The following is a 10,174-nucleotide window of genomic DNA, read 5'->3' on the forward strand; positions in this document are numbered from 1 at the left end:
GACTTCTGCCTGCATTCCTTTTACTCCTGCAGCTTTCTTTGTTGGGCTGGTTTGTTCGGGGGATTTTTGGAGGGGGTGTTTATTGGCCTTAGAGAATGTTAATCAGGTGTGTCTGGCTCTCTTGCTCCCTCTCTAACCTCCCTTGCAAACTCCCGTTTGCTGGGCCTCTTTGCTAGCTCCAATCTAGAGAGTGCTCTGGAGGCAAAGGCAGTACAAACTCATACTCAGGGCCTCAAAACCTCATTCAACTGACGTGACAAAGAACGTGAAGAGAAGTTTTTCAATTGCTTCCATCCCAATGCTGGGCATCTGGGTAACGAGCAAGAGGAACTGGAAATTCTCACTGATGAGAAGAAATCTGATACAGCTCACACCACTGAAACCTGGGGACAACTGGCATGACTGGAATGTTACAATCACTGGGTGTAAACTGCTCAGGAAGGACGGGAGGGGGTGGGGGAGACATTCTACACTGAAGGCATCATTACCTGCTTTAAAGTTATTGATAACTCAGAACCACAGGATCTTGAATGCACATGGGTCAATGTGCTAATGTACAAAGTCCAGGTAGGGGTGCTGGTGGGGATCCATTGCAGACCTCTGAATCGCACCAGAGAGCAGAATTACTTATTCCTTCAGCAATGGTCTTTAATATCTGGAAGGAAAAGCTGTGTTGTTATGGGGGATTTCAGTTGGGAGACATATACGGGAGGTCTCAATAAAACAGTGAGCTTCTAAAAAGTATGGATGATAATTTCCTGACACAAAAGGTATTGCACCCAACACAAGGTTACTCTATTGTGGACCTAATTATGACAGATAAAGATGAATTAATCACTGGGCTGGAAGTTGGTGTGCCTAGGAACCAGTGATCATGACCTGATTACATTCACTATGCCAAACAAGGGACAGTGCCAACCAGTAATACACATGCTGGGTACTTCAAAGGGCTAATTTCCCAGAGCTAAGGAAAATGATGAGTGAAACATCAGGCAGAAAAATGCGAATTAAAATTGGGACTTCTTGAAGTGGAGACCATTAAGTGGCCAAAAAGCCACGATTCTACAGTCAAGAAAGAGCATAATTCTGGCTAAAAGCCCATCCTGAGTAAGTGCAAAAGTGAAGGCAGGAATTATAAATTAAAAAGGAATACATAACAAATGGGAAAAGGGGTAAATAGATAGTAATCAGTATAAATTAGAAGTTATGAAGTGTAGAAAATTGATAAGGGAAACTAAAGCCATCAGGCAAAAATCCATGGCTTGCAGGGCTAAGGGCCATAAGAAGGAATTTTTAAGTATCTTAGGAACAACGGAACTCCAAGCAATGGTATAGTCCCATTACTAGATGGAGATGGTAATATTGTTAATAATGATGCAGAAAACGAAGAAGTATTCAATAAATATTTCTGTTCTGTATCTGGAAAAAAACAGGATAATGTACTCTAATCCCATGAGGCTGATGAAGTTCTTTCCAGCCCATTATCAGAAGGCCTGGATAACTTGCACCCAAGAGTCTTTAAAAAGTTGGCCAGGTTCTTTTCAGGTCAACTTTTATCTTAGACAATATTTCTTAAACCAGGACATTTTTTTATTCTTAACAATCAATGTATTAATTCACCCAGAATCACATTAGTAGACAATCAACACCTCTTCAACCAACTGTAGACACAACCAATGTTCTAGGCATGAACAGAACACACCAACAGTAGTCTTGCAAGCAATTGTGATGTCCTAGCGATTAGGCTTAGCTGTTACAGCTTTATGTTCTCCCAGAGCGAGGAACTAGTGAGGAAAGAAAGCAGAAGAAATACAGGCTTACGCTGATATGAACACCACACCGTTATTTTGGGACCAGCTCCGCTGAAGAGTTCAGAGGCATCCACTTAATTCAAAGACAAAAATGGCATCTCGAAAAGATGGGGGGCAGCACTTTGCCGAGCTATTCCACTGTCCCTCTAGTGTCAACTCTCAGATGCTAGAGGAGCTAAGCCAGCACCCCACACGTGAAGAAATTGCCTCCTCACCTACTGTTGAGGAAGTGCAAAAAGTTATCAAACAAATGAAGTCAGGAAATTGCCAGGCAAAGACAACATGCCAGTGGAAATTTTTCAACTTGCAGGCCCCCAAACGGTTAACTATCCGTATTAACTTATTAAAGATATCTGGGAAACTGAGAACATTCTCCTGGATGTCAAAGATGCAATCATAGTTACACTATACACAAATAAAGGCAACAGATCTGACTGTGTATCTCCCTGCTCTCTGTAGATGGTAAATCCTTGCTGATATTTTACTCAATCGTCTTGCTGAAACATTATCAGAGAAGCTTCTACCAGAGAACTAGAGTGGTCCATGGCGCCCTACACAAGCCTATCACAACACGTCGTGTACTTCATCCAGTGCACGAAATGTCCCAGCAACAACTGCTCTCTGGTTTCATCCGCTGTATGTGGGTGAAACCAGACAATTGCTGCGCTCTCCAAAGAAGTCACACAGAAAAATGATAAAAAGACAAAAACACTCTCTCACCGGTATGGTGAACACTTTTCACAGAGGCCTCACTCTAGACCTGACCTCTCAGTCTTCATCCTCCAAAGGAACCCTGCACAACACCTTCAAATGACAAGCCTGGGAGCTCACATTCCTAACTTTGCTAGCCACTAACAACCGTGGACTGAACAGGGACACCGGAGGAATGGCTTACAACAATCTGTAAGGCACTAAACACCCCCGCTTTTTTTTTCTCCTGGACCGCTGTGGCAGGAGGGGTGTAAACCAGCCACTTCCCCTTGAAAGGTCCCTTGAAATATGCGCTAACTACTTATGCCCAAGAAGCTGCTCCACCTTGTATTTAGCAGCGACCTCTCCCCGCCCTGAGCATGAGCTCTGGGCACGCTCCAAAGCCTGTCTCTCTTTCCAGCAGAAGTTGGTCCAGTAGAAGCTATTCCCTCCTCCACCTTGTCTCTCTGCTACCCTGGGACCCAGCTCACCGCTCTGAACGTCCCTGGCTGTGTCCAGAGGAGCATGTGTCCGTCCTGGCGGCCAACGGGGAGCCGGGCAGCTGCCGCCAGACCCTGCGGCCCCACGCGGGAACAGCTGCCCGGTGACCCTCCGCCCAGCGGCAGCGACCACGGCGCCACCCGCCCGCTGCGCCGCGCCGCCTCCCTGCTTCCCACCCGCCGCGGCCTCCCCGCAGCCTGCGGACAGGACGGGAGCGGAGCCCGGCAGGGGCCGCGCTGCGGGGCCCAGCGAGGGGCGCCTGGGACGGCGGCGAGCCCGGGCGCTGAGCTCCGCGGGGCCAGCGCGCAGGCAGCCGGGGAGGGCGCCGCCGGGCCGGGCCGCGCTGCAGCCGCAGCACCGGGGCCGGGCATGGACCTGGCAGCGCCGCGGCCGCTCTCCCAGCCCCGGCTCGCCGCCCGCCCGGGGGTCCCGCTGCAGGGAGAGCCCGGGAGCCGCCGGCAGCTGCCCGCCCGCGCCCGGCCTCCAGCGGCTCGCAGGGGCCCGGAGCAGCGGGGAGCGCCCGGCCCCGGCCGCCCAGCCCGGGAGCAGGCGCCGGCCGCGTAGGGGAAGCAGCATCTCGGCAGAGACAGGCGCGAGGTAAAGCCCCGCTCCGCGCTCGGCTGCCCCTTCCCAGCGGCCGGGGCCGGCTGGGACTCGCCCCCCACGCAGGAGGGCGAGTGACCCGGGGCTGGGGCAGACCTGAACCTGCTGCCGTGGCCTGGCAGGGCAGAGAGTCCCTAGCCTGCCCCCTGCACAGGGCAGAGGAACGGGGCCCTGGAGACAGGGAGCCGGGGGGGCCCTGGTGGCTCGGCAGCCGTCTCCCCAGGGTGCCCCAGGGAGCCAGCTGCGTTGGTGGGCCTGGCTGGCACTGCCCGGCTGGGCTGGCGACACCGAGGAGGGCAGGCAGAGGGCACACGCACACGCCTGGGGGGAATAGGGGGTTGTATGACGTCTTGTCCCACCCGGGCTACTTGGCACCGGCACAGCCGTGTCTCTCCTGGCCAGGCCAGTCCTGGGCCTGGTGGTGTTGGCGGCAGCGAGTGAGGTGCCGGCTGGCTGCAAGGGGCTGGGAGCTTGTGCCCTGGCCAGTCTGCGCCAGCAGTGCGGGCCCAGGAGCTGGTGGGCTACGGAGCCCAGGCCAGAGAGGCGGGCTGGTGCTCCAGGAGCTCTGCCCGACCCGTGGGGGTCTGGAGTGCTGCTGTGGCCGGGCAGGCGGGGGCCAGCGGGGGCAGGAGTGTGGCCATGGCCAGAGGAGAGTCAGAGGATCAAGTGACATATATTAGAGCTGGACAGTGTAGGACAGGCCCTATGGGCCATTCTCCAGGGCTGGGGCCAGGCAGGTTTGCAATGGCCCAGGCACTTGAGGGCTCCTGGCCCTATCCCTGGGAAGTCAATTCCCCAGGAGAAAGCCTCTCTGGGGCAGGGACTCTATTTCTCCTCCTCTCACAGCCACAGCATAGCTGCCCTTGCTGAGCTGAGCTGGACTCACTGAACTCTTAACGCTTTAGTCCCTGACCATGTTGTGGCTCTTCTCCGAATTCCCTCCGGCTGTCAGCGTTTTTCTGGTAATGTGGTGCCCGCAATGGAGGGCGCTGGGCCTGGCCCAGCTGCGCATTCAGGGGCCACCCCCTGCTCAGCAAGGTGCTGCCTCTGGGCCTGCAGCCCTCAGTCACATTGCCCATTTTCGCTGCCACGTTGCATTTCCGGCTGACGTCCACTGTGGCCCCAGGGCTCTGCCTTTGCCTGGCTCTTCCCCGCCCTTGCTGCGCCGCCAGGTTCAGCCCTTCCAGTCGCAGCTGCTGGTGTTTAACCACGTCTCGGCTAACCCGGCTGGGAGCAGGCCTGCGTGGCACCGTGGCCCCCATGCAGGAGGCCGGGGGGGCTGCCCCAGCAGTGAGAATGAAGGGAAAGTATAAGGGGAGACACTAGTGTAAGCAAGGGCTTCAGCTCTCTCAGCCGCACTGTCTCCTAGGTTGGTTTCTCCCCATGACGGGGGGTGGTTTAGCTTGTTCTCCCCAGCTGGGGTAGCTCCATCCATCCCAGCTGCGTCTCAGCTTGGTCATTTCTGCCCCTGCTGGGTCCCTCGGGCTCTTTTGTTCTGTCTTCATTGTTGATCACAGCTCCCAATTAAGTGTTACCTGCTGCTCACCGCTCACTTCCAGATCACAGGTGAAAATACTAAATCAGTGTGGACCAAGCCCAGGCCCCTGCTGGGTCCCCCCCAACCCAGCCCATGCACTGGGGGATGTTCGTTTACCTCTGCAATCTGGACTGTGCCCCTTGGGTACATGCATTAGGCCACCGCCTTTACCGGCATGATCACATGCTATTTTTCTCTGGGCACAGGTGCTCAGCAGGATTTTAACTTGGGACCTTCAGGGCGCAGCCAGGGCGGAGTGCGGCTCAGCATGCTATGCCCATAGCCTCAGACTGCTCCAGGCTTAGCCGCCAGCCATGTTGGTTAGCAGGGGGCTTCCGTGCCTCCACTGGGACAAACACACTCCCCTCCTCCTCCTCCAGTCTCAGCCCTGGTGCTGGCTTCTCTCCAGGGCAGCTGTGGAGCAGCAGCAGTCAGGATCCTGGCTCTGCTCCTCCTCTTTTCCCCATGCAGCAAGCCGCAGCAGCTGCACCCGTGCCATGCCCAGGCCAGAAAGAGAGACAGAACCAGAGTGGTGGCATTCTCCCTGGTACCTGGGGAGGACACTACTCTGCACGGACGGAGGAGGGGGGCATATCAGGCAACACTTCCCTGCCCCAGCACTTGAGGAATCCAGAGCACTAAGCTAAAACACAGCACCCAGATCGCAACACCCTGGATGTGAAGGTTGGTGCCCTGGCTGTTTGAGTCCTTGCTCTAGGTTTCTCTGTGCACAGCGTGAGAGGTCTGGGCACAGGAGGAATTTATCAAATCGAGGCCCTTGGATGGCACAAGGCAAAGTGACACTACAAGACATTTATCAAATAATGGGACCTCGCCCCTTCACATTCCCGCGTGTTACAGACTAGTGAAAGGTGCCCCTACGAGGGTCAGCGGGGACACAGAAACCTGGAGTGGTAACAGCTGCATCGGCACGAAGGGTGTCACAGGGTTTGTTTAAAGCAGAGTTTTGCATCATCTCCAAAGTTCACATACAGAGACATTGAAAACCAATTTGCCATTTTGTAATCACAGTCTCGACTTGAACAAAAATTTGATGATGGGCTCTTCATTGTAGCAGACAAAAGTCTAACAAGATGCAATGGCTGGAAATTGAAACTAGACAAATTCAGACTGGAAATAAGATTACATTTTAACCATGAGGGTAATTAACCATTGGCGCAATTTACCAAGGGTCATGGTGGATTCTCTGTCACTGGCAATTAGGGCTGTCAATTAATTGCAGTTAATGCAAGCAATTAACGCAAAATAAATTAACTAGATTTTAAAAATTAGTCATGATTAATAGCAGTTTTAATTGCACTGTGGGTTGGCAGGGGTATAATGGGGGGCACGAGAGGCCTGGCGCAGGGATACTGTTGGGGGGGCAGAGGGGGACCTGGCACAGGCATGCTGGGTGGGGAGGCAGACCTCAGCAATGCAAAGCAGCACCCCACCCCCTGCTGCCCACAGCTGACTGGGAAAGAGGTGGCAGGGAGGAACGTGCTGCCCACCAAGGCCGGGGAGATTTGAACAGAGCAGAGAGAGCCCTACAGCAAAGTAGCTGCCTGACTGACCCATGTGTTCCTCCTTCCAGGATGGTTCCCCCACCGCCCGTCAACAAGCCCCATGTCTGCCTCTCCACCATCCTCATCATGAGCAGCTTGGTGCTGATGGACGCTTACCTGGTGGAGCAGAACCAGGGCTCCCGGAAACTGGGCATCTGCCTCATGGTCTCGGTGGGTGACCTCTGCTTCCTGCTGGTGCTCCGGTACATGGCGGTCTGGGTTGGGGCCGAGGTGAGGACAGCCAAGCGCGGCTACGCCATGATCCTTTGGTTCCTTTACGTCTTTGTGTTGGAGATCAAGGTCTACTTTGTCTACCAGAACTACAAGGCTGACCGGAAGACCCTGGACCTTCTGGCACGCAAAGCCCTGACCCTGCTGTTGTCTGTCTGCATCCCAGCCCTCTATGTGCTGCTGGTAGCCACTGAGCATATGGACTACGTCCGGACCTTCAAGAAGAAGGAGGACCTCCGCAACCGCCTCTTCTGGGTCATCATTGACATGCTGGACGTGCTGGACATCCAGGCCAACCTGTGGGAGCCCCAGAAGAAAGGACTGCCCCTCTGGGCCGAGGGCCTCATGTTCTTCTACTGCTACATTTTGCTCTTGACTCTCCCTTGCGTGTCCCTGTGCGAGATCAGCATGCAAGGATTCAGCATCGTCCCGCACCGGATGATGCTCTACCCTATACTGAGCCTGCTCACTGTCAACATCGCCACCCTCTTCATCAGGGGGAGCAACATGGTCTTCTTCAGGGACGCCCGGGTCTCGGGCATCTTCATGGGCAAGAACGTGCTGGCCGTCGTGCTGAAGCTCTGTATGTTTGTGCAGTACCGGAAGCAGCTGCGCAACATGCCAGCAGGGCTCAGCGCTGAGCCCCAGCACAGCTCCACACCCCAGCCCCAGCCTGCCCTGCAGCTGCTGAAATCCCAGAACCAGACGCCCGGTCCCAAGGCTCTGGGCCAGGGGAACACGTGACCTGAGGCGGGCACCGCAGACTGGAGCCTAACAATGGCAGAGTACTGGCACCTGCCGAGTTCCCGCCCAGGGCTGGTTCCTCCAGGCAGTCTGTGAGCGACCCCTCCTTGCTTTGCACGGACAAACTGACCAGCCACGTCCTCACTGAGCACGGGGCTGGGGAACGGTCACTTCCGGGGCAGCATGGCATAGAACAGGGCCTTGGCACCATAGCCAATGGTAGCCAGCCCCCAAGGCCAACTTGCGGGCCTTGTGGAGAGGCTGCCAAAGGGGAACAGGCAGTGCCAGGCAACAGGGTTGCTTCCCTGTATTCCTTCAATTGCAAGGGTGTCGCGGCGCGATGGCTCTGTGGTGGGCCTGCTGGGAATGTCCCGGGGGGACACAATCTTCATGCACTCCCTGCACTGTCTAATGGTGCCAAAGGGGCACCCGTTCTGCCCTCGATTGTTTCTGCTGGGCCCCTCCCTCTGCGTGCCCACACGTTCCGCCGCCCCCCTCCCACACACACACACATCGCTGCCTGTTCCCTCCTCGGGAGTGCAGGATTCCCCAGGGGAGTGGTGCCGGTACCGACCAGCTCCCAGCCCCAAGACGTCCAATGGGACTCACTGCCTCGTGGGCCTTCTTCATGAGCATCTTCCTTTTTCCAATAAATGAGAGTCCAAGCCCTGCAGCCTCCTGGCATCTGTGTGCAGCTGCTCCCTAATGCTGTTTGTATGGAGGCCAGTTGGGATGAGCATGAGTCCTGCTCTCTGTGAGGGCCGACAGAAGGCATGGGGGGTAGGTAGGATTATAGAACAACAAGAGCTGGCTCACTGTTAAGGTTGCAGCATGGCTTCTGTTTGAATTTTCCATCCTCTCTAAAGCCTACGCCCCCAGTCAGATGGGCTTGGAAAGTGGTCTGCTAGTTCCAGGCCCAGGGGAGAATGTGGGGCACTTTTGGGGTCACTGGATCAAAGGGTGCCCAAGATACAGCCCTCCAAAATGATTGGTTTTGTAAGACCTTAATTTCTTATAACCCATTTGTTGCAGCTTAGGGACGGACGGGGCAGGCTTCTGACGGGGACCCCTCACTGAGATCTAGAGGCCGGCCCCAAGAACAAGCTCAGAAACCCAATTCAGAAAGAGTTCTTAGCTTGGATTTTTGGTTCTCTGGGCTGGTGTGGCAGGTGGCAATGCCTTCCCCAGGGATGGCCAGCACCGTGTGCAGTGCTAGAGGTCCTCTGCCAGAACAGCCTCTCCTGGCCAGACAGGCACTGAACGAGGAGCCAGGAGACCCTCTTGCACTGATTGCTACGAACATTCCTGTGTCTTTCACAACCCAGGCTAGTGACCAAGGTCTTGGACCCCCCTGCTAGGGGAGGTACAAGAACCAGTTGCTCCATTTTGCAGATTGGGTAACTGAAGGGTTGAAACTGGTCTCTGATATGGCAGACCCAAGTCTGATTCGCTAAGCCACGCTGCCTTCTGGAGAGAATCCAGGTGCTTGGCCAGCCTGTCTGGCCCCTGCTGTGATCACTAGATATAAGCTTCCTCCTCCCCATTCCCCACAGCCAATGGTAGGAACCAGGGTCCCTTCCAGAGGGGAACCAACACTAGCCACATGCTCGCTGAGTGAGCCAAATCCCAGGGCTTGGCGGTGCTGTCTGCACTGGGGGCTGCTTCAGCACACCCACCTCCACAGAGCTCCGAGACTCTGCAATAGGATCAGAGCACCTTACTCGTCCCTAACAGACACTTCCTGTGAGCTCAGCACATCCCAAAGCCGTACTCCTATTCAGACAGCCCCCCAAGCCCCTCATCGCAGCCTAGGCAGCAGCAATTGCCCAGGGAGCGCTGGCTGCTGGCAGGCAGAGATCAGTGTGGGGCCAGCTGCACAAGGGGCGAGCGGAGCAGTACGGCGGGGCCTGCAATGAGTTACTTCCAGGTTAGTCTCTGCTCCCAGAAGCACAATCCAGCAAGGTTCTGCCATCCATGCAGGGCAGCGCTGAGGGGGTGCGCTGTGCCAGGCGTGAAGTAGCACCCTAACTCTACACTCCCTGGCTGTCAGCACTTTGGGTGCATCCGACTCCCACCTCCAGGCCTCCACTCTCTGACCCCGAAGTCCCACATCCCGGGGGGCCCCGCAGCGAGGCCATTACTGCAGCTCCACCTCAGGACGCTCTGAGTGAATGTCCTCTGGGACGATGCTCTGTCCCTGGAGCTGGGGAGCCCCAGGTAGCCTGCAGAGACGCCAGCTGACCTAGAACCTCGGCCCCGTGATGGCCACGGGATAAGTGGGCTTCTCTCACTGATCCTGACACAAAGGGAAAGGCCGAGGCTTCCGGGGCCTAGAGTCCTGATTTCCTGCGCCCACCCCGGCATGGGCTGCCCCTGCCACGGCTGTAGCAGTGGGCCCTGGGCTGGGGGCCGGGCCCTGGGCTGGGGGCCAGTCCCTGAAAAATGGGCTCCGTCCTCCCAAGCTTCTGCTACAGCTGCCACTGGCTCTTTCC

The 10,174-nt window shown here is 55.9% G+C and overlaps 1 pseudogene across 3 annotated transcripts; it reads left to right on the plus strand.

Annotated features, from left to right (window-relative positions):
* Positions 1–3,483: 3,483 nt before the first annotated feature.
* LOC311517877 (transmembrane protein 121 pseudogene) lies at positions 3,484–8,347 on the plus strand (annotated as a pseudogene). Of its 3 annotated transcripts, none has more exons than XR_014714676.1 (2): positions 3,484–3,599; positions 6,737–8,347. The product of XR_014714676.1 is annotated as a transmembrane protein 121 pseudogene (transcript). The 3 variants fall into 3 exon arrangements; XR_014714677.1 differs by lacking the exon at positions 3,484–3,599 and adding an exon at positions 4,675–5,171; XR_014714678.1 differs by lacking the exon at positions 3,484–3,599 and adding an exon at positions 5,806–5,826.
* Positions 8,348–10,174: the final 1,827 nt, after the last annotated feature.

Source organism: Lepidochelys olivacea (assembly GCF_965140295.1).
Source record: "Lepidochelys olivacea isolate rLepOli2 genome assembly, chromosome: 3".
NCBI lineage: Eukaryota > Metazoa > Chordata > Testudines > Cheloniidae > Lepidochelys > Lepidochelys olivacea.